Below are 26,496 nucleotides of genomic sequence, written 5' to 3'. Positions count from 1 at the left end.
ATATATCTATATTTGAGTACTACAAAGTTGCATTTGGAATGGCGAGTTGGCATGTTGAAAACTTTTTTATTTTTTTATTTTTACTCTATCGTTAATAATTTAAAGGGTAAAATACAATCTCATCTTTTGAGGTTTTGTCTAATGATGCTTCATCCCAATCTTGATCAAAATAGATACTCTACCCCATTCTTAATACTAAAATTAATATTTCACTCATTGGCCATATTTACTTAGTGGAAAAAATTCTTTTACTCATTGATCTTTAGCTTATTTATTTATTGTTTTTTGATATTGCTTCAAGGTAACACAGTTAGTCCAACATTTAATCTTACTCTTTAAATCATCATTAAATTTGTTGACATGCATAAATTGTGTCCATGATTATTTAGTTTTACCCAAACTATTTTCCTTTTAGATCTGTCCATGAGTTAATTTCTCTGCTTTGGCAGCTATGTGATTTCGGGTTGGCTAGAAAATCAGCTGACATATCAAGGACTCCCTCGCCATGTTCCCATTTTTTCGCATCACTTGTACATTTCGGCTGGTGAAATATTTTTGAGAAAATTATATCACATAACACGATATTTTGACTTTTTTATCGCATAGCACATATCGTGATAATTTTACCACATAACACGATATTTTGAAATTTTTTCACCACACAGCACAACGTTAACTTTCCATTAAGCGATAAACACTAAGATGACGTGGCATATATTTGGGAACACTTGTGAAATATTTTTCGACTGTACATTTCAACTAGTGAAATATTTTTGGGAAAAATTATACCATACAACACGATATTTTGACATTTTCATCGCACAGCGCATATCGTGACAATTTCACCTCATAGCATGATATTTTGAAAAATTTTCACCACACGGCACAACGTTAATTTTCCATTAAGCGATAAACACTAAGCTAACGTGACTCAATTTTTTGGGTTCTCATTACACATGAGGCAATTATGGGCCCCAATTTTTATATAAAAAAGAAAAAGAGAAAAAGGAGAAAAATGAGAAGCAGAAGAAGCACGCAGGAGGCGAGGAAGGCGCCTGCGGATGCCCTGATTGTAGCTACCGTCCCGTAATCGGGATCGCTGCGACTCCAATTGTGGGGGTGGGGGCCACAATCGGGGTTGCTCTTATGCAGTCGGCGACCCTGATTTTTTTGTTGGGGGGGAGGTTGCAATTGGGACCCCCGCAGCTAGAATCGAAAGAACCCCAAATTTGAGGTTTCTTCGATTTCGGCTGAGGGGGCTCTGATTGCAGTCCCTACTCACTACAAGAATTTTGCTCATAAGAACGGGTAATAGGGAAGGAAATAAATCCTTCTACAATTACAGACGGTTTTATGAACGGTAAAGAGACATAAGTAGTTTAGATAGATTTTAAGACTGAATTTATGTCTCAAACTTTTATAGACGAAAATTTTGGACGAAAATTTATGTCTCAATGTTGGGACAAACGTTTTGTATAAAATAAAAGGCGTCCATATACAGAGAGGTGAACATTCAAGTTGAAATATTCATCTGTATAAACAGAAACGAAAATTTAAGACGGTACCGTGCGTCTAAAAAAATTGGATGGATTCATACATATATTTTCGTCCCTATCACAGCAATGGAATTGAGACGGAAACTTATATCCTTATCATAAAGACGGAATTGATATGGAAAGTTCCATCCTTATCGTAGAGACGGAAAATTCCATCCCGATTGTGTCTATACCCATTAGAGACGGATTATAGAAGAAAATTTCTGCCTCAATGGTTCAGAGACGGAGTAGAGATGGAATATTTTATCTCAATATTAGGAAACAAATTAGAGATGAAAATATCCGTTTCTATGGCTTAGACGTGGCTTGACAAACACAAGCATCTGTCTCAACTTATTAAAGTCCGATTAGAGGCGGAACTTCCAATTCTACTTTGCAGAGACAGATTTGAGACTGAATTTTCAATCTCAAAACATAGTGAAGGAATAGTCTGTCCTAATTCTATCCCTAATTAGTGACTTACTGCATATGTACAATAAATTGGACCCCGTCAGATATTATTATGGAAAAAAAAAATTTGTTGTTGATAGAGAAAGAAATTTGGATGTTAATCTAAAAATAAAATACTTCAATTTGTATTATGAATATATTTAATTGTACAAAGAAGGTAGAAGTTAGAGCATATCACAATAGTAAGGTGCGCGTGTGCCTTCCCCAAGGGGCAAGATCAAATTTTTGCTGGCCATGGCCTCCTAGAAGCTGCCCGAATTATTTATATTTTTTAAAATTTTAAAAATAATAAAAATTCTGAATTTTGAGGGATTTCAGTCTATATTTTAGAGACAAAAAATTCCGTCTTTATAGCCCTCTTGAGACAAACATGTAGACAAAAATATCAATGTCATAGAGATAGAAAATTACGTCCATATTCCACCTTAAATAGGGACGGAACAGCAAGGGTTTAATTCCATCTACTATAAACGGAAAGTTTGTTTCCAATTCCGTTTCAATGAGACCAAATAGAGATGGAAAAATTCCACCTCAACACATAAAGACAAAATTATTCGTCTTAATTAATTTACAACGCTAAAAGTACCTACGATGTAAAATTCGTCTCTATTCCATTCCTAAGCAGTAAAAAATGTCAAAATATCGTGTTATATGTGTAATTTTTCCAATATTTTTAGGGCCGCAAAAGTTTTCAGATTTTTGCTGTAATTTGCATCAACTTGTGACTGGAGTGTTTTCCTTTGTAGCTGCCGCAAACAAACAGGGGAACACCAACTCCGCCCCTATAAGTAAAATTCAGAATCAGAGAAGATATGGAAGTAGATGTGCAAATCGGTACTTCTCCGATCAACAACTTCAATTTCTTTTTCTTTTTTCTTTAAATTTCTTTACTTTATGATTTTTATATTATTTTTGTTGAAGTTGCTAAGCACCGTTTGTCGTGATATGAATAAAATGAACGGAAAATGGCACTGATGACAGATGTGGAAAGAGAATCGAATTCCATGATTTTTTTTTGTTAAAAATAAAGTTTTTGCTAAAAATGAAAAATGTGCGAAATTCATGATTTTATCCATTAGCCTAAAAAAAGATAAATAATGCTTTAACTACTCTGATCAAGATCATCAGTGACAATTACGGTCTTCGCTTACCATTACGGTATTTGCAATCAGCGTGACTCCACTTGTAACATTGATATCTTAAATTAGGATCTCTAAAATCTTAGTATTGGGTATGAAGGCTTTGTCGGCAGTCACTTCACCACCTGAGGTCATAAACTGTGAAAATGGTTGTCCATAACTTCGTGAGACTATTGGCGGCATTTACTACGCATGAGTTATCAACGATGGGCTTGATCTCTCAATGTCAAATATAGCGGTTCCGGAAATAGTTTCTAAAGCTAGACCGGACGTCGAATAAGCCAAGACTTGGGTTCACGAGTTTATGGCTTCAACTATGATTAAATGGGCTCAATCGGGCTTTTGGAAAAAAGAATTAAATACAATTTGTATATATATATATATATATATATATCCTCGTCCACCCAAAAAAATGCATTTATCTTCTAATGGAATATGAAAATGGGACATTTAAATAATCTGCATACTATGTTATGTATATTTATACATGTATGTATATATATTTATAAAATTAAAGCATATGTTTAGAGCTGGGAAACTGAACAGAAACATTTTGACCAAAAACAAAAAGAAAAAAGAAAAACTTGAATTTAAAAAAGAAGGAAAATGAATAAAGTGGCCTGTCATTTCTCTTTCTTTTTCCACTTTCCCAACAAGCCATCGTCCCTTTTCTTTCTCATTTTCTCAATTTCTTTCCCCAATCTAAGCAGAAAGCTCAAGGCAAGCTTCCCATTTCATTTCACGAATTCCTCTTTTACTAAGTCCACCTCTGCTCTTACTTCTTCAACCATTGCATACTCCAACTCAAGCTCTTGTATTTCCCCATTGACTGCATCCTCAATTTCAATCTCGAACAAAGGAAAATGAGAAAATCTGAGTGATGGTCACCCGATCTCCACCATCACTAGCCATACGAAGTTGCAAGCCGCCTAAGCCCTCACCGGGGACCGCGTCTCGAGTGAAGACAACCGGCGTTGGGGCTACTGCTGCCCCCTCGCTCTCTCTTTCTCTCTCTTCCCCTCTCTCAGTTCACGTTTTTCTTTAAAAATCAGGAACTGCCTTTTAGGACGGTTCAATTGGGTTCAATGGGTTTTTAGCAAATCGGCCAATTCTCATAGGTTTGGCCGGGTTCAACTTGGAAATGGAGTTAAATGGAGAACCAGACCGGGTGGCTGTCCAGTTCCCGGTTAAATTGGGTCGAGCAGCTGGTTTGGTCTGATTTTAAAAACTATGGTTTCGGAAATCGATCTTGAAGAGTAGATGTCTTGCCGTCACATGCCCTCACTCTAGACTTTTAAGGGCTTCAATGATTGTTGACGAGTTGTTCTCTCTTTTTTTTTTAAATGTTTTTTATTCTTAAAAATATTACACATTAATAAGTTTATCAAAAATCCAAATAGTAATACGCAAGTGAACAAATGTGTAATGCTGAAGATGAGAGAACAAAGGATCTATATATAATATATAATAGCAACAAAAAAACAAGTTTAATGAGACTGTTCCAAGTGTCATTCTAGAATTAATAAGGCGTGAGAAAACACCAATTAAAATGCATGAAATAGAAGAATTGATACTAATCACTCGGATAATTGTCATAATTATTTTTATTAAATAATTCTTATTAGTTCTTTTTCTCCACGTCAATGTGATGTAGGATCATTTTAAATTTTCTTCTATTTAATACATTAATAATTAGTGCACAAGCAAATCGATTGATTTATAGGGATAATATATTTATAAAAATTCAATTTACAAAAATTATTTCCATTTTCAATTCTTGATTTAAAAAATAAAATTATATTTACTAGAATATCTATGAATTTTCAAAAAATTTCTATACCAATATTAAATACACTTAAAAAATATAAGAAATATATATAAAAAAACATACAAGTTAATTGATCTAAGAGTTCGTACAATTAAGTAATAAATATATCTTTCAGAATTCAATTAATTAATTTTTTTTTCAATTTTCAATTCTACAAATGTTTAATTATATTCTTGAAATTGTAATAGAGTTTTTCATTTAAAAAGAGTAGGGAAATATTTTTGTAAATTTTTTCACAGAAGTAATCACTTATATAATTGAAATTGTAAGGAGGTTTGAAATATTAAAAAACTATTACAATTTGAATGTTAATATTAAATATACTTGGAAATTAAATTGATGTTAAACGAAATTATTTATTTAAAGGATCATTAAATGAATGAAATAAATTTGGTTTATCTTTTTATTAAATTTACTTAAAGATGAAACATTTAGGGCATGTTTACTTTTGTAGAATTCTTAAATTTTCTAAAAAGAGAAAACTGTAAATAATGCGTCTACTTATATTAAATTGAAATAATTTTCCAAATAAAATTTTCTTCTCCATTATTCTAAATTGTATGTAAATAAAAAGCTCTTTTTTTAGTTCTCCATTTTCATTTGTTCATTATTTCCTTTTTTTATATCCTAATTAACAGCTTTCCTTTTCTATTGAATTTTATATTTATAAATTTATTTTATATCATCTTTTTATGGTGATTACTCCAATTATTTCATATTAGAAGATTTTCTAAAAGTAAACAGGCATTTATGTTCTATGAAAATCAATTGTCTTAAAAGTGAGAATCAGTTTTCTAAAAGTAAACATGCCTTTATGTTCTATGAGTAATTTATTATTATATAAAGGATATAAATGCAAATATCTTCTACAATTTCGATATTAAAATTAAGAGTTTTTAAAAATCTAAAATGTATTAATTAATTAGTTACTTTAATTAATATAATTTTATTCATGTGATTTTACTAATATTATTTATAAAATATATAAATTAATGCTTTTTAAGTAAATAATATAGTTTTTATGTAAATAAAGTATTTAATAGAGCTAATACAATATGATGAATTTATCATTATTTGTTCTTCATTATTTTGACGATTATCAAAGTGTTAATTCTATAATTATAAACTAAAAAAATATATTTAAATACTTTGTATTATAAATTAATAAAATTTTTGCCGCGAATAACACTTCTGCGCAATGCGCGGGTGAAATGACTATTTAGGATGAAAGTGAAAAGAAAAGAAAAGTTAAGGATCAAAATAATTTTATCTTAGTAAATCAACAAGGTCAATGAGGTGGGGTTTTTTTTGGTCAAGAATATGGTAGAGTGTTATTATGCAAAATCTTAAGGGAGAGGAGTATACTTTACCCTAATTTAAATTATTATACTATATCTTTTATTCTATTTTTAATGAATTTCTATTTAGCCATGTTTCACTATGCGCAAATTAAAAAAAGGAAGAAGCATAGTAGAAGTCTTATAAGTTTGAACTCTAGTCCTATAAGTTTCATTTTGAAAATTTCAATCATAAAATGTTTGTTGCGTCAGACACCTTTGGTCCTTTCCGTAATCGGCCGTTAAGGAACTACTGATGTGGACTTTACGCTATTAGTATTGTACAAGTGGCAATTTTTTATTGGTTAGAAAATAAAATATTTTAAAATTTAAAACAAGAATTTAAATTTAGAAATAACTAATAAATAATACAATCGAAAAAAAATAAAAGCAACTTCGAGGGGTTGGATGGTCAAATGGCAATAGGGACCAGACTGGGGGGCCTCCCTTCCAACCACCCCTTCATCTTGGCAACCTCCTTAGATTTGCACTCGTCACCCTTCCCTTCTCACTTTGTCGACAAAGAGAGAGGGGAAAGGGTGACCAAATTTGGTGGGCTCCCCTATTCTGGGCTCCTTCCTCTTCTTCTCTATGTTTTAAGTTAAAACAAACAGAAAAGGAGAGTATGGGTCAGATCGAGAGGGAGGCGGGGCTACCCCTTCCGACCACACCTTCTTTTCAGAAAACCTCGCTAGGGGCTATGCGAGGTCACCGAAAAGGGGAGCCCTCCTAATCAAGCTCCCCCTCTGCTCTCTCTCAGTTTTAGGTTAAAAATAGAGAGCAAAGGGAGAGCCTGGATTAGGGGGCTCCCCCTTCGAGTCGACCCTCCCTTGCGACGAGGTAGCCGAGGCCTATGTGGGCTTCCCTTCTCCCACACTCTGTTTCAACAAAAAGAGAGGGAGATGAGAGTACTAGATAGGGCTAGGCTCCCCTCCGCCTCCCGGACCCTTCCTTGCCAATGAAGACGCCGAAGAGGAGGGGTGGTCGGGAGGGGAGCTCGGCCCCAATAGTGTTTTTCCTCTCTCTTCTTGTTTTTTATTAATTATTATGAGGGAAAATGTCAAATTTGGTCCTCAACCTTTTGCTCTTTTTCTATCTTAGTCCTAAATCTTTTCTTAGGCTGGATTTCGTCCTCAATCTTTTTCGTGCGGTATAAGTTCAGTCCTTCCGTCCATTTCCTGACATGTATATTCGTCAAATGAGAGTGTGCCATGTGCGCGATAAATCAGTGCTATTATAAACCGGTTGTTATAGAGTAAATCCGATTCTTTTTTTAATTAGATCCGTAAACTGGAATAAGATATTTTCGGTTCTTTTAGGATTCCAGCCATCGCTTCTCTTTCATCGTCTCACGCACCGACAAATGGTTGGAATCCTAAAAGAACCGAAAATATCTTAGTTCGGTTTACCGGTCTGATTAAAAAAAGAATCAGATTTGCTCTATAACAACCAGTTTAGAGTAGCAGTGATTTGTCGCGCACGTGACGCACTCTCATTTGACAAATATACAAGTCAGGAAAAATGGACGGAATTTTAGACGGAAGGATTGAATTCATACCATGCGGAAAAGATTGAGGACGAAATTCAGCCAAAGAAAAGGTTTAGGACTAAGATAAAAAAAAGAGGTAAAGGTTGAGGACCAAATTTGACCTTTTCCCTTATTTATGATGATGATGATGATTATTATTATTATTTGAATTTCTTTTTTGAATTTTCTAATTTTTAATATTCATCCAATTCAAATTTCTCAAGTGGACTAATATTTGAATTTTCTTTCTTGGATTTTCTAATGTTTTAGTTTTTAGCTAAGAAATTTGCCGCGTAGATAATTAACGGCCAGTCAGGACAAGTTTGAATGTGTGAAGTCCACGTCAACAGTAGGTTGATTATGAATAAGACGAAAATTGTTCTACGAAGCAAATGTTATAGGACTGAAGTTCTAAATCAAACTTATATGATTGAAATTTTAAAAGATTAAAATTTATTGGACTTAAGTTCCGCTTTTTCCAATTAAAAATAAATAGATTATTAAATTTCTGTAGAAGGAAAAGAATGGATGCCGCTCTTTTTTTTTCTTTTTTGTATTTTGTTAGTGAAATTTAGTTTTCATCTTAATTAATTAATTCATTAAAATCATAGTCACTAGTCTTTATGTGTATTATTTTCACAGAAGAGATTCTTTTTTTACTTTTAACATTATTTTTCATGTGTTTGATAATATTTTGCTAGTATTTTGTTAAAACATTTGTTGTCTCTTTGGTTATGAGCGAAGATGAATATATTTAGGACTTCGGTCTCATATTTCACCCAAAACAGAATCGTGTTATTTTCTTAGAGTTAATTAGATTGGGAGTTGAAATGAGTATGCTAATCGATTTGAAATATTCAACGGCTCGAAGCTGAGCGAGCTCTGAAGTTGGCCTCGATAAGAAGAAACGCAAATCAAGTCGGTACCCCAGGCTGCTGCCATCCAAACCCAAAAGAAGATATGTCCAGAAAAATAGGTTTTCTAGCAAAGCCACCCTATCCCTTGTTCTGGAGCTGAAGTATCACAAACTATCTGTTTAATTCTAAACTGTAATGTAAGATGATTTCTCTATGAATGTATATTAAGTTTCCACTATCAGCAACTCGACATGACAAAATAAATTGGATAAGAGTAGGCACGCAAACCCTCGATTGACTGTTGTTCTTTTATTTTATCTCATGGAAGTATCATTTCGAAGCTTTTACGATGTCAGCAGGCAGTGCGCCTTTTTTGATTTCATCATTGACCCATGGCTGAAGTCCTAAATATATTCATCTTCGCGCATAATTAGAAGTTCTTGATGTTAATTTTTGCACAGTGGTGAATATACAAGCACCATAATGTGCACCATAATAATATATATAGTCCGTGCATGCACGGGCCACCAACGCTAGTATGTGTGTGTATTTGCACTTGGATGAAATGGTACATGATGTGATAGTTGCAATTCGGTTAAGACAAATTTACAGGCCAAAAGATAGAAAAATAAAAAATTGGGATAATTTATATCTACAATCTCTATATGATGTAATTCAAGCTACTCCCACACGATCCTTTCATGCAACCGTTTTTTCGTAAATCTCCTAGCTCATGGTAATGCGTCCCTTCACAATCCTGCATTGAACCACATACACAAATCTCAACTAAAATTATGTTTTTCATTTTTATCTCATCTCTTTTTTCTCACATGTTTTAGTCAACTTAAATTTTATCATTTTTATTCCATTTTTTCCCTAGCAGGCATGCACAACAAGCGGGCAAAAAAGGCTAGTTATATAGTAAAACTAACTACATTCGAATTAAATGACCCTAATAAATGCTATCAATTTTCTAAAAATAAATTTTATATTAAATCTGGATTTGCAATAATAATAAAAATAATAGAGAGTATAGTTAACCTAAATATTATAAATCCTATCAAAATAGTTCAATTGAGTATTTAAATAAGATTGTCATACAAAATTATTTTTAGAAATACTAATTATTTTCATAGAGATAATCAAAATATTACGGTGCGTTTGGTTTCAGAGTTAAAGTAACTTTAATTTTGATTTTGATTTTGATTGTGGAAAATGACAAATGAGATGAGATTATAAATTTGACTTGGGAAACGTGTGTTTTGTTGTGTAGTGTGTTGAGTTAAAGTTAAAGTTAAAGTTCAAATTTTTTACTTGAGAAATGTGTGTTTTTATTGTGTAGTGTGTTGAGTTAAAGTTAAAGTTAAATTTTTTAACTCGGAATCCAAACCAGGCATTTTAAAATCTCTAACTTGATAAATTTATACTAATATAAAGAAGCAATAGGTATTTTTGGCGCAAAGATACGAGGAGTTTCTCTAATTTTTATTATTTCAAAGATACCTCCCTACCCTCGTGACTTTTTCTTGCACTTTTTCGACTCGTGACTTTTGATCGTACACTTTCTCTTACAGCTGTATATTTTGGTGTCCCTTGATTCACACTCATGTGCCAATTCACTCTTATTTAGAGAATTACAACCCCCGTTCACCTCATTCTGTCCTATTATAATTTCTAATCACATATATTTGGGTATGAGTTGTGAGAATTATGAGTCAACTGTGACTTATGAAAGAGAGCCTTTGTACCACATTGAAAATACGAAAGGTTTCGAAAAGTATACATGAAACGGACTAATAGATAATTGTTCATTACAAAAGGAGTATTAAATTGTTGTAGTTGCTTTTCGAGAGAAAATCTACAATAATCCTTAATCGCCCACATATATATAAATATTCAATATAATCATCATAGATGGGCTAAATACAAATAATTTTTTATTATTTTATTTTTATACAACATTATTTTTTCATGAAAGGATGTGTTCGTGCCCTAATGGGGCATAACCATTCGAAGAATGGTGTTTGCTCTTATTTATATATCTTGCAATTTTTCAAGAGACATGAAAATAAAAAGAAGAAAAGCAATTGAATCCCCTCCCTATCTGAAATTCTTCCCCAAAGTAGTTTTTTGAAAAATTCTCAAGAGAGATTCTCATATTTTGTAGTTGTAAAACTCAGAGGTCATATCATATCCCATATGTAATATTGTATTAGTTGATCTCTCAACGATTTTTGGTATTAGAGGGACATTAGGATAAAGAAAGTACTCTACACACCTTTGATGATAACTTCCCACAGTCGAAAAGGTGTGTCCTCTTATTTCCCTTCCCCCTTTCTTTGCTACATGGCTTGCCTGATTGCTCACTGCCCCTCAATAATTATCCTGAGTGGGCATTTGGAAGGAGCACAAGAATGGCGAAATACGACACAGAGAGTATTGTCAACATGCTTTTCCATCTCTTCCTCTATTTCTCATTCCTCAGTGGGTGTCGAGCTTTTGTCCTATTTGATCAAGTTTCCCATATCGATTAATCAACTAACAACTATCAAAATATATACATGTACTCCATTTCAATAATAGAGATGGAAAATAATTTATGAATCTTTGTTTCAGGATTTGAAACCTCGAGTGCAACATAGTCATGAAAAAAGTCAAATGAATTCTCTGTAATCAGTCCACGAAAGGGATCTCCTAAAAGTCTGCAATTTTATGCAATTTCAGAAGCAAAGTAAATTGGGAAAAGGCTTTATCATATTGTCGATCAAAGATCAACAAGAAGTTCAAATGGAAAAACCAAAGTTCCTCTTGAGTGGCCATCACCTCTAGCCTGCACCAACTCCTCTCCCTTTTTCAGCTAAGTTGATTTTCCCCATCTATATATATTTATCTTTTGTTATCAAAAATCATTTTTCTTATCTTCTATCCATAGAAAGAATTCCTCCATCTAATTTTCAGTTTCCATTTTTACCTTTGTATTTTACGTTAGAACGACCATTAGATTAAGATTATAATTGTAAACTTACAGAAAAAAACTACCCACTCTCCTACCTTTCTCCTCTCCCTCCCTCTTCTCTGTCTCTCCATAACAAATAAACCGTGGCCTTGATTATTTTATTTTATTATTATTTTATGAAGGATCGCATGATATAATTGAGATAAAGAGAATAGAAAACAAATGGGTTTTGTGATGACGAAATTGATGCTGAAAGCTAGCAAGCAAACGGATTTTATATCAACTAATTTTCATATTAGACGGGCGGTATGCACGGGTCACCGTAGGGAACAAACTTGTAAACTGGAGAATGATAGAACAAGAATAAAAGTTTAGGACAAAAATTGAAAGAAAGCCAAAGATTTGGATAAAAAAATGACTTTTCTTTATTAATATCAATCGAAAACAAATCTAAATATTTTTTGCTATTACATAAAAAATATGGTTGGGAAACTCCTCTAAATGGAAGACTTACTCTCCATCCGTACTCAGCTTTTGTGCGATTTCTCTTTTCCCCTTCTCAGTTTTCTTTTTCTCCCACACTAACTATATATATGCTCCTATTTATTTTATTAAAGCATGTACTTTGTTTATCCCTTTTTCATAATCATATTTTGTACCCTGTATTGTTATCTATGTATTTATATTTTCACTCATCTTTTTAACATAGATATCACAAAGTTGGCTTTGATTGACGTTTTTTCTGAAGCTTTGCAGAGCGTTAGGATAAATAGGTCCGGAGGAGCTTTTTTCAACTGTTTAGAAAACATTGACATAAATTTATTTTTAGGCGATGTTTTGAAAAACATTGAGCTAAAGCGTCACCATATGCTTAATTTCCCAACCTTTTCAAGAACTTCGCGCTAAAGCGTCGGGCCAATTTTTTTTTTTTATAGGAAAAAGTCGAAAAAACGTATGCCAAACTTATTTCGCCGTAGTGTCAAAATGAAAAATAGAGAAAAACTAAAAATTGCATATAATTTTAATGTAAAATAGTATTAATTTAGATTAGCATAAATTTTGGCGTTAATATAATTGTCTTAAAAGTTATTTTTTCTTTTCTCCCATTTGGCTTGACGATTTTTCAATCCTTGTACTCTTAATTATCTTGAATTTCTTTTGGCTTTTTCAGCGGCTCTATTATATTAGTTAATTTATTTCACATTTTGAAATTTTATGGCACTTTGAAGTTATACTATTTCAAACCGGTATTTCGTATGTATTTGTTATCTATGTATATTTTTTTAAATTTTTCTATGTTTCCATTCATCTATTTATCTTTATTCACAAAAACATCAAATTAACAAAATAAAAAATAATCTAAAATTGCATGTATTAACACAAAAAAGATTACCTATAATTGTTCATTAATCTTAGGATTGGTCTTTTTTTCCTACTTCTTCAGCATCTCTATTATATTAATGAATATATATATTTTTATTTTTAAGTTTTTTTGAATTTATCGCATCCATTATGTTAATTTCAATTACAAGTACTTCTCAAAAAAAAAAGAATCCCGAATACCGAGGCGCATAAAAAAAAATCTATTTGAATCGGTCACCAATTTAGGTAATCTATTCTTATTTATCACGTTATAAATGTCCTCAGTTTGCCTTAATAAAATGTAAGGTTACACCGGCCTATTTATGAGATTAATTCTCATTTGGGATTTGACTTTACCATCAACACTTAACAATTTTGAACCACTACATTCATAGATAGTATAAAACTTGTCCAATGCAAGCATGGGGCGAGTATATGGGGTTTTCCCACCCGCAAACTCCTTTTATTTTTTTATTTGTTATTTTTTTATCATTCATTTATTTATTTATTAAGTGTAAAAGTTTATTTGACCGACATTGCTCGAACTTCAATTGTCGGAGCCCATTGATCTCCCGAATACCGAGGCGCATACAAAAAAAATCTATTTGAATTGGTCACCAATTTAAGTCATCTGTTCTTATTTATCACGTAATAAATGTCCTCAGTTTGCCTTTGATAAAACGTACACTCAAAATTAGCCGTGTCACTAAGCTATTTGAAGCATACTTCAATTGATGGCCAATTTAAATAGTATCTCATTTTATTTGTAAATTTTGGTATATCTTCCTTTTTTTAAATGGTGACACGAAAGATTGTGTCAACTTATTGACTGAAACTAATCATTGTGCTTTGCCTACACTACAAATAAAGTTCGTTTACTTAAAATTGGCGGGTCACTTAAGCTCTATTATATTGCAACCATGGTAATTTAATAACTAAAAATATTGCAATCATGGTAATTTTGTTAGCTTTTAGATGGTATGACATATTAATTAACTTCGTCTTTTAGAACTTGGATCATTTACAAGCACCAAGAGTTCATTATTTACATATAAGTCATTTTATCATTAGTTTTAGTTACACTAAGGTCTTTTGATCCATAGCATCACGTGTTTTTGCCCTAGTATATAATAAAATTGACTACTTTTTCTATAAATTCTATTAATTGATACAAAAATTATTCTCAATTTGAAAATTAAAACAGCCCAACCTATTTTTTTCTTAATAATTAAATTAATCTTGTAACATGTGTTAATTATTATAAAAAAGGTAATATAAATATATGAGCACAAACCCGTGCAACCCGCATGGGATTGAACATTAGATATATATTAGATATATAGTAAAATTCACTTGACAATCAATTAATGCACAAATAAGTGCATCAAATATTAATTTTTAAACGTTATCTTGCAATTATTCTTATTTATTTTTTGTAGATAAAACTCGTCGATTGAAAGTATTGTGCGAGTATATAGGGTTTCCCCACCGGCAAACTCCTTTTTTCTAAATATTTTTTTGTCATTTATTTGTTTATTAATTAAGTACAAAAATTTAATTGACTGACATTGCTTGAACTTGATTTTTTGGAGCCTATTGATCTCTTGAATACTGAGGCGCACACAAAAGAATCTATTTGAATTGGTCACCAATTTAAGTTATGTATTCTTATTTATCACATTATAAATGTCCTCAATTCGTCTTCAATAAATGTAAGGTTACACAATTCTATTTATGAGATTAATTCTAACTCGGGATTTGACTTGACCATGAGCACTTCATAATTTTGAATCCCTGCATTGCAAGTAAAGTTCGTGTACCCAAAATTAGCAGTGCCACTAATCTATTTGTTCATATACATATAAAAAGCATATTTCAATTGATGACCAGCTTAAATATTCTCTTTTTTTATTTGTGAATTAGGTATATCCTACTTTTTTTAATGGTTAAACGCAAGGTTGCGCCAACTTATTGATTGAAACTAATTCTTGTGCTTTGCTTATACTGCAATAAAGTTCATTCACTTAAAATTAGCGGGTTACTTAAGCACTTTTATATTGCAACCATGGTAATTCGATTTACTAAAAATATTGCAATCATGGTAATTTTGGTAGCCTTTAGATGGTATGACATATTAATTAACTTCATCTTTTAAACCTCGGATTATTTACAAACAACAAGAGTTCATTATTTACGTATAAGTAATTTTATCATTATTTTTATTTACAATAAGGTCTTGATCCGTGGCATCGCATGTTTGTGACCTAGTATATAATAAAATTGACTAGTTTTTCAATAAATACTATTAATTGATACAAAAATTATTCTCGATTTGAAAATTAAATTAGCCCAACCAATTTTTTTATTAATAACTAAATTAATCTTCTAACCCGTGTTAATTATTATAAAAGGTGATATAAATATATGAGCACGAACCCATGCAACACGCATGAGATTGAACACTAGATATGTATAAAATTCACTCGACAATCAATTAATGCACAAACAAGTGCATCAAATATTAATTTTCAAATGTTATACTGGAATAATTTATAGGCTTAAAAAATAAATTTCAAATATAAATAGTTAACAACAAATAAAAAGGTAATTATTAAATATTAAAAAAAATTGTAAGGATTCAATCTGGAAATTAATTCATTATAAATAAAAATTGGAAGAAAGTTCCCTTCAAGACTTGGTCTGTTTATCGAACGACCACGATAAACTAGCCCTAAGATAAATATACCTAACAAGTAATGAAAGTACAAAAAAATTATTAATATGCAATGAAGCACATAAAAGAAGAAATTGAAATTCAAAGAAAACAAAAAAGAAAAGAGGCAGGAGTTATAGTATGTACGTATAACTGCATTAATGGCATTCTTTAGAAAAAAATTACAAACATCTAGAAAATTATATATTTGTAAAATATTTAAATATTAAGTAAAAAATTGAAATTATTTAATGATTTGCTCTTCATAATATAATTCCTAAAAATTTAAAATGTATTTTTTTTTTCTGAAAGTTAGATGAAATGCTGATTACATTGTTGACTCCACGAGAACGACTATGTGGAAAGAATGAGATATTATTATTATTATTATACTCTTAAAGTAAAGCATATTGAAGTGTAAATTGAATAAAGAGGTAAAAAGTTATATAATTTAACCATAATTTTATAAATTCAATTGATGCTCTAAAATTTAGAAATTAATTGTACCAGATAAAATGTCATGATATTTATGTTTGCATGTTGTTGGAAGTATATAAAATATGTTAGGAGACTGAAACAATATTATATATTCAGAAGGGTTAATAATAAAAAAAAAAACTTTTCACATTTTAACAATTATAGTACGAACTTTTTTTCTTAACGTAAAAATACACATACTTTCGATTTGATAATAATTCTAGCACGACGTCAAATTTTTCGTTAATTTGGACGGAATTGAGGCCATAGAGAGCACTAGTAACCCTAATCCGGGGAGGGGGATTGATGGTCGGAGTCATGACTCCATCTGTCGATTTGATAATAATTTTAGCACGACGTCAATTTTTTCGTTAATTTGGACAGAATTGAGGCCATAGAGAGCACTGGTAACCCTAATCCGGGGAGGAGGATTGATGGTCGGAGTCATGACTCCACCTGCCGAAATTGAGAGAATCCCCAATTTGAGGGTTCTCTCGATTTCCAGGGGGGTAGGGGCCTCGATTTCGGCCACCACCCTCCTGATAGGGGTTGCCGGTGCCCTCCCCCTCGATTGGGGTCGCCGGCACTCTCTATGGCCTCGATTCGGTCCAAATTAATGAAAAATTTGATGCCGTGATAGAATTGTTATCAAATAAAAAATTTTGTGCATTTTTAGATTAAGGAAAAAAGTTTGTACTAGAATTGTTAAAATATGAAGAGTTTGTGTTTTTTTTTTTGGTTATTAACCCTATTCAGAATCAATATATAACAGAACAAATTTCAATTAAAATTTTAAAATAACTTTAAAATTTAAAAAGTAAAATAACCCGTGCAAAGCACGAGTATAAAAACTAGTTTTAAATTACTATTTTGAAGTCCAAACTCTAGTTAGCGAATTAGACGTTCACAGTGGCCCATATTGCAGTAACAACTTGAGCCCAAACAGATTCAGCCCATCTCCTGGACCAGCCCAGCTTCTCTCTTTATCCAGCTCCCATGTGGTCGGGTAGCCTTGGGCCGTAAAGGAACATTCAAGCCTCATGTCATTTGCCAAAATGCAATCAAGCTGGACATATTGCCCCTTATTTTTTGGGGCGTATCATACTATTTAGAAGTTCAACGGACCTCACTAACTCATTTCGAGTAAGTTCGAGTCGGGTCGATCTACTGAGAAGTAAAACTCTCACAGCATAGTTTTTCTCTATTTACAAGACGAGAACCAGAGACTTTGTTTTAGGGGAATAAGCGTCGAACTGCTTGAACCAACTTATTTTGGTTATTGCTCCTTATTTTAGTTTTAACATGTTTCCGCCTGCACAGGCTCATTTTGCCCAAGGATCTTCGGCTAACGCAGATCAACTATGCATAGGCGATGGTACAAGTTTACCGATAACCACATTTGCATCTTCAAAAAGTCATACCCAACTTCCTTTTATTTTTTTTAAATAATTCTTTTGAACAATGTTATTTGTGCTACAATTATTTCAGAGAATCTTGTCTCTATCTCAAAATTTCCCAGAGATAATTCTTGACTCTTTGAACTTTGCCTGAACGATTTTGTTGTGAAGGATATGTGGATGCGTCAGTAACTCCTAGGAGACCAGTTAAGGCTGGACTTAACTACTGCCAATCTGAAGCTCCTCTGTCCACATCTTTGTTTAGTATTTTATGGCAACATCGTCTAAGGTAATCTGCCTTTTCTATTGTTCATCGATCATTAAGTACTATAGTTTCATTCAATAATTATCATGTTAGTCATGTTTGCATTGATCACCAGAAAGGCAAAATTCTCGGTTGTTTTTTCTTGCTATAATGAATGAAAGTGTTTCGTTTCTTTATCCCAGCTAGTGTATTCTGATATTCGGGGACATGCTCCTATCACTTTTAATATAGGGGTATTTACCTAAAATGGTCCATGATTTGCCCTTTTTGTCAAATCTATCATATGCTTTTTCTTTGTCAAATCTATCCCATTGTTTACTTTTTGTATTAAATCTATCCCGGCGTTATCTTTTCCGTCAACACCTAACGGCCGTGCTGACGTGGCGCCTACGTGGCAAGTGTGGCCCACTATCTCTTCATTTGCCATGTCAGCACGGCCGTTAGGTGTTGACGGAAAAGATAACGCCGGGATAGATTTGATGCAAAAAGTAAACCATGTGATAGATTTGACAAAAAAAAAGCATAGGATAGATTTGACAAAACGGACAAACCATAGGACATTTTAGGTAAAAACCCCTTTAATATATAGATTTTAAATTATTGTAATATTTAATGATTGGAATAAGAAATGGAAAAGAAGGCAATATTAGGAGTCATGACAATATTTATTGTGGTATTTTGTGTGAGAGACTCTTCGAAGGTTTGGTTTCTTTTTCGGGCTAGACCTTCATAGTTCGAGGGTTTCCCTCGTTTTTTGTATGCTTCGCCATCATTTAATATATAAAACCCGAGGCACGAGACATGGTCGTGCCACAAAAGCGAAAACGTAAACTTCCGGCTCCATGTTGATTGCCTTTCAATTTCGATAAATGAACCTTTAATATATTTTATTTATGACATATTCAATGTATTTTGAGTATATGTCCGTATTACTTATAAGCAATAATATATAATTATAGAGTTTTTTAAAAAATTAAAAGTTTCTCGATAATCGAAAAAAACTTCTCAAAATATGTGATATTCTTCTAAATTTTATGTTCTAAATATACTATAAATTGGAGACAAAGAAATTCATTTTTCGGTGAATTAGAAATTCATTTTGTATGTGATCATATTACACATGATAATTTTTTCCTACACTCTTAACCCATGTATATTCCATATGATATCTCCCGCTCTTTCAACCTACCTTTACGCATATATTACGTAATTCTTACCTCTTAATATATGTGTTATTTCATAAGGACTAGATTGGTATTTATTTGTGTCGTAACTTTTCATTCTTAACTCTCATTCAAATTTTATAATGTTTATATGTATGTAAAAGGTAGAATCTATAGTTTTGGTATTCTTTTAGATCTATATTCATTCGCATGCCTTTATGTTATCTATTTTCAGTCATACAAAAATTTGACAAGAACTTATCACGTAATGCGCGAGTATCAACTAGTTATTCATAAATTATATTTACCTTGTACCTATGTGAAGATGTTTATGTTCTTAAAGATATATTATATGAATTCTTTTAAATCCTATGATGGTTATACGAATTATATATGAGGAAAAACTTTAAAAGTGAATATTTTATTTTTCAAATTTACTTATTTTATAATTATTAGCACCCCGTTTTGATCCATCGGCTCTAGCAGAGGATATTGACAACATTCATCACTACAACTCCAGGGGCTTTAACAGAAGATAGCCTGGCAAACCATCAGGTTGATATTCATAGCCGGGTCAACAGAAACAACCAGATGACCTTGGGGCACAACAATAGAGAAGTCTCTAGGGTAACCCACATATCCAATAGAGCAACCGGGGAGCTCAAACAGTTCTTGATCTTTGATTAATAGAAACTGACGCTGATAGTACTATTCGCTGACGGTTTAACGGGCCATCGAAAAGTATTCAATATTGGGATCTAAAAATCTCTCAGGATGCCAAACTGAAGAAGAACATCCCCAAATACATTTCGCAAATCATTTGTTCGAGACAAAACATTCCCTAGCAATTACAGACAAATCTTCCCGCAAGACTCCCGATACACCTGCTCATCAATCAATAACTGAAGACAGAATAGCACCGTCCCAACAACCCTAGTGGCTAGATAGGTCATGGCAGATTAGATCGCACGAGTCATTCCAGGTTTCCGTAGTGACTCTTGAATAGTAGAAAAGGCCTTTCCCAACGAAAATCGCTAATCGGAGACCTGTTTGGTGAAATTTTAACACCGGAGGACTGGCCAATACAGTTCTAGTAACCTCAAGGTTAGGAAGGATATCTCAGATTGGACTGCACAAATCATTTAGGCTTCTAGAACAGTTCTATAAGGGTTTCAAATGCTGCCCGGCACACCTTCGGGACCTGTTTTCAACGAACGGAAAATACAGCGGTCTCCGGTTACCTCGAGCTACTCAGGAAACATTCAGAGAAGTCCGGATGCAGACCCCTAGGACGTATCCGTTTCCCCATTTGCGGTACAGGCTACAAAGTCAACTATTCCACTTGAATGAAAAAGTATATCAATACGGCCGATGCAGGACACAGACACATGATATGTTGTCAGAAACGGTTAATTTTGCTCTGATCACCTTAAACGAGCAAAATTAACTCATGAGCTTACGAACCATCCTGTCACCGGTTTAAGCAGAACGTGTCGATATTGGGTTCATTGGAATAGTCTCCTCGCCGACATCAACAATACGACATCCATTCAAGTCACAAAATTCGAACACGTGACCGATCGAGACCCGAACATCTCGATCTCTTCTTCCATTCAATGGGACCCACATATACTCCATCTACCTATTACATTACATCTTTTCTTCTACTATCACTTTCTCTCACTAAACCCTTAAACTCTAAAACTCTCTCAACTCTCTCTAACTTCCCAAGAACTCCAATTTTCAGAAAATCATACCAGCAGCCCGTTACAATGCCAAAACGGGCAATAAATGCCATGTTTTCAGGCGACCACCCCTCGACTTAACCCGAGCTTCAAACAAACTACTTTCGACCTCCCGAGTCTATTGGTGGTGTTAGTTTTGTCATTTAGAATCTCTAGCACCTTGTTCCAATACTGCAGATAATCGAGTTCCGCCTCTCGACTTAACCTGAGCTTCAAACAAACTACATAGCCCTTTATTTTCGACATCCCGAGTCCATTGGTGGTGTTAGTTTTTTCATTTGAAGCCTCTAGCACCTCGTTCTAGTACTGCACATAATCGGGTTCCTAAGCACTTTATCGGGTTCTAGGCGAGTTTAGCCTCCCAACTTAACCCGAGCTTCAAACGAACTACATACCTCCTGTTTTCGACCTCCCGAGTCCATTGGTGGTGTTAGTTCCATCATTTGAAGTCATCTTGGTTCCTTTCCAGCACTGTCTAGAACCGAGTTTCTCAAGTTTTCCAGTTTCCCGACAAGTTTCTTCCTTCCACGATTAAGGTGAGTCGTGCCCACACCCCTTGACGGGTCATCCACGACCATCACTCTCCCCGTGACAAGGAGGTCACAGCCCGAGAGCATATCCACCGTGCACAGCCATCTGAGCCTCCTTTCTTTCTCGGTTCATCTTGTTTCACAATTTTTCTCTCTTTTCTCTATAGGTGGGTCAGCCCTGGTTGCAGCTGCTGGTGTGCCACCCCCAGCCATCTCCAGGGACCTCCTGGCCATCAAGAACCATTGTGCCAAATCGTGGGAACCGCCCTTAGTAGACTGTCTTGCTAGCTCATTCGAGAGCTCCTTCTTAGGTCCCCTCTGATCCGCGCCTGTAATAGCCCCTTCCGAGGGTCTTTCAAGCTTATGAACCACCTCTAACATGCCTCTGTGGCATAGGTATAACTTCCCGACTCTTAGAGAAGTAGGTATCTTTAATTTTATCGCACAAATGGGGTGATAAGGCGGTGTCGAATCGATTTCATGCATGTTTTCGATTAATATACTGTTGATTCGTTTGTTTACTTACATAAGATGTATTACATGATAGCATGACAGGAAAAGGCTAAAGTCGAGGCTAGGAAAACCGTCATGGCTCTAGAAAGACAATGGGGCCTCTCGACCATACCTCTAAGGAGGTGGCCGAGAGCCTCTTGGCTCTTTTGAGCCCAAAGATGACCTCCTCCTCTTCCACTTAGTCGTTTCTCGTGTTTTTACAATTTCTCGTTTCATGTACCGGTGTTGTTTTATCGATTCCCACTAATATAATTTTTTATGCATGTTTGAGTGTTTACTTGTAAACACTTGTTATTATCGTGTTTAATGTTTGATACATGCGAGAAACGATCGAAATCTGGGCGAGGAAACCGCCTGAAACCCGAGTCAGGTCAAGTGTACCCTTGGCCATCCTCAAGGGGAAGTGGCTGAGAGCTTTTTGACACCCGTCAGGGTCAACCGATGGCATCCCTTCCTCGATTTAAACTTGTTTCTCGGATTGCATGTAATCATGTTCCCCACACCGACGCTAGTTTTATGATTAATCACTCATTAACTGCAAAAAATACGAATCATGTATGGATTCGGGTCACAAAGACCATCGTGGGCCCACAAGAGCCCAAGGGGTTCTTGGCCACCCTTGGCTGAAGCTCTTTGGCCCATGAGAACCCATCATGATCTTCGCATCATGAGTCATTTTCCATGATCGATTCTAGGATAGGAACCCGCAAATCCTAAGCATTCTGCAAACTCACTCGATTTAACAAACTCCACATACGGGACAATCGAGACATTCCAATTGGCTAATTAATCCACTTGGCTTTCTAATAAATCGCACGAACCAACCAGCAATCTATAATCGCGTCGACGGTTCATGAACTGGTGGCCATGCCCTTCTTAAATTCACATTTCAAAATAAAACACTGAGACATGTAGCATGCGTAGCATGGATATCTAGGAAATACTCGCGTGTTTTGACTAGAGTCTAGGTCCCGTTTGAGGCCTCTCGGGTCGAAATGCACGAGTGCTTCTTAGATCACTTCCGAGTTGAGCGATCGGTCTATCGGGTCCTTCAGGGTCTACACGACCTCGGCGGGTCCAAGGAATCGGTTAATACCGGGTATTGACTTTCGATAGTCTGTGTCATGTATTCTAGACTTTTTATATAGACACACACATTTTCCCGTTTCAAGAGCATGACCAGTGGTTCACGATTTGTTGACACCATAGGTGTTAGGTGGATCGAAACATGCCGAACAAGAAAAGGAGCGGGTGCTTGTCTAGGTGCGGTTATCACCCGTTTTACCCTCTCTTTCCTGTCTATATGTTTCTGTCATCCTAGTGTAGATTCGGGCGTTTAGGGAATTGGACTAGAGGCACGAGCATTGACGGCCTGCGAAAGGTTGTCCGGTCTCTCATGGGACTTGAGCAGAGATCTTGACACCCTTGTGGTGTTTCGTGCCCCCAGTTCCTAAGTTTGTGCTTAGAATGGGTTTAAACGCAAAAAACAGATTAACTTTAAACCCGACATAATCCAAACATGGGAAAATAGTTAGACAAAACATTAGGTTTTGGGTTTCAGGTAAAACACACTTCTATCATAATTTGCTTAGCCCTTAGTGTCGCTAAACAGAACAACTTAAAACAAACTTACACATTTGAGGTTTGATTACAGACATCATGTCTATTAAGTCCTTTCTATAAGCATTGCCGAATGCTACATGCCCTCCAAGGGTTGCCCTTGGCCGTTTCTCACCATGCACGTTTGCTCTTTTTTTGTATGTTTAGGATAGAAATAGGCTTGCTTATCAACCTCTGTTTATAATCTGATAAACCATGTAAATCCAACATTAACACAAAACTTATCTATTTTTATCTGTTTGCATCTGCCTTCTTGCGGGTCGAGCCCTACTCCATAGAATACGATTCACACGGGGTCCAATGCCCCAACCATTGATTACGGGGTACAACGCCCCCACATAGAACGAGCCCACGTCACATCAATTTCAATTTTGGCTTTTTTTTAAACCTCATGGCGAGCATGAGAGAAATATTAGTTAAACACGAACCAATTGGGATACTATTTGATGTATTTGTATTTATTATTGAGAGTATATTGTGAGATATTTATTTGTACATTCATTCATGTAATGATCCCGGTCGGCGAGCGAGAGGTCCGAGAGTCGAAATCGATCAAGTCGGTTTAGGGGTCCTCGAGACGAGTGGGACTACCCAAGTCACGGGCCCGGTCCACACGGTGACTTGGCTATTATCACACTATCGGATAATTGTAGAAAACAATTATCAAGTGGGTTTTCATATATATATATATATATTCGCATTAACAAAAATATATATATATATATATATATATATATTTTGTTAATGCGAATTCACATATATATAAATATATACGATAGATATTTCCGTAAGTATGCTTTTTTAATGTGAATTAACATATATATTTATTTTATATGTGCATATATATATGTATATATATTGATGTGAATTAATTATATATATACATTTACTATTACGGCACTATTTGATGCACTTGGATTCGAGTTTATATATACAAGACGAAAGCTCCGCACATGCGCGGGCTAGAGTTTTTAGCCATATGAAAAAAAAGACCATGACCACTATTGGAAGGGGCATGCAGGTATACAAAATTTTATTTGGGACTAACTTTGTCCATGAGGAAGTTAGTTTTCTTTTTATTTTTTTGATTTGCGATTCTAGTCTAGTTTCTTGTTTATCTTGTAAGGTCGAGGGTGTTTACAAAATATTTTGTCGGATAGAATACATTTTCATCACAAAATAGGCCGAGGGTACATTTTTTTATACCCCAGTAATGGGAGATGCCCGATCCATAGGATAGAATATGTTTTATATTGTTATTGTGAAGATAATGAAAACATTGTGGCGAGTTTTTCTTTTATATATACAAAAGACTCTTCGTTTTGTAACTGAAGAGACTTTTGCACTCTGTTTGGTTTCACAGTTAAAATCACAAAATTTTTAACTTTAACTTTAACTCAACACACTACACAACAAAAATACATATTTTTCAAGTTAAAAATTTTAACTTTAACTTTAACTCAACACACTACACAACAAAAACATACGTTTCCCAAGTCAAATTTATAATCTCATATAATTTGTTCTTTTCCACAATCAAAATTAAAGTTACTTTAACTCCGAAATCAAACACACCGTTGAAGTTCTATGAGTGAAGTTGCGAGATTATAACATGCCATTTGTTGTGCTATGATTGATTAGAATTTCAAAAGTCACTCAAGCATAAGTTATTTGTACCTTATGTGGCATCACCCGTTGATTTGCTTTTGCTTTTATAGTTTATATAGATAGATACTAGTATATTGATCCTGTTCGTTGTGCGGAATTTGCTAAGAAAAATTTATTTGAAGTTAAATATGAAGACAATAATTAAAATCAATATGTAGTTTATATGATTATATATAAAAAAAATTCTTTCAAATTATATAAACTTTCTATGAAAAATTTCATGCTGATGCTGATGCTGGACAATAAAAATTCAAGAGCTCATAAGTAAATAATTCATATAAAATATTACATAAATATAATTTTGATTCTCAATCTGATTTATAAATAAAATTTAACATCCTAAAAATTCAAATTTCCTAACTTTAATTAAAAAAAGAATAAAAATCATATATTCTATAAAACATGAAAAATTTTATACACAAGCAGTTAAAATCTAATCAAGAGCATGTAAATAGTGTTCCTTTTTTTTTTGGTGAATTGCACACAGTGTTCTTTGGGTAAGTTAATTAGCGCAGCAGTTTCATGTAAAGTGTGGTGAACAAGCACCTCCCATTCTTCGCAATTATAGAAACCCACAATTATTCAACATTAATTAGAGTTTATACTTGGTAACACTCTGGTCTATATAGGAAGTTCAAAAAATTTAAATATTTCTTTTATGGTGCACCAAATTCGTCCAGACTCTGACCATCTAATGGTAGTGCTAGGTATGTATATGGACCTCATGATAAGGACATTGTCGCTCCCTCAAGATGCATGGGCCATACCCCTCTTGTAATTTTTTTTTTCCTTTTAGAAACTTCCATGCCCATGTAAGGGTTTCGTGGACTTCCTCCACTGTCTTGATGCTTTCATTTTCTGCTCCTCAAGCTTGCCTGTCCAATTCTCGATCTTATTTGTCCTATTATGATATGCGCAGTGGAAGGTGCATGCCACGATCAGTGATCTATAGATTTGAGGGACCCTAGACCAAGAATCCAGCCATATTAATTATGAACTTTTAAATCAGGGAGAATATAATTTGAGAAATCCTTATCCAACGTTTGGTAGGGACTAGGACGGTAACAGTAATCGGACATAACATGATAACTCATTAACAAAATAATCCATACTTAGAGGTGTCATTGAACTGGAATAGAATACTACAATTTGCATAAGAGGATGAAACTACCCCCGCTTTCTCTTCGAATTTACAAATTGTGCCACTTGAAAATTACGGATAAGATGTAATACGAGGGAATGTGGCGCGACATTGGTCATCACCTCCCCACGAGATCGCAGGGCGGCTCAAGGGATCACTGGCGATCTATCCTGGAGTGGTGGCTGCCAGCATCAGGTCTCCACTGTCTCATATCCAGTAAGAGTGTCTATTTGACCCTAGCTACACTATAA

Source organism: Punica granatum, chromosome 2 (assembly GCF_007655135.1).
Source record: "Punica granatum isolate Tunisia-2019 chromosome 2, ASM765513v2, whole genome shotgun sequence".
Classification (NCBI taxonomy): domain Eukaryota; kingdom Viridiplantae; phylum Streptophyta; class Magnoliopsida; order Myrtales; family Lythraceae; genus Punica; species Punica granatum.
Note: the sequence above shows the minus strand (reverse complement) of the source record.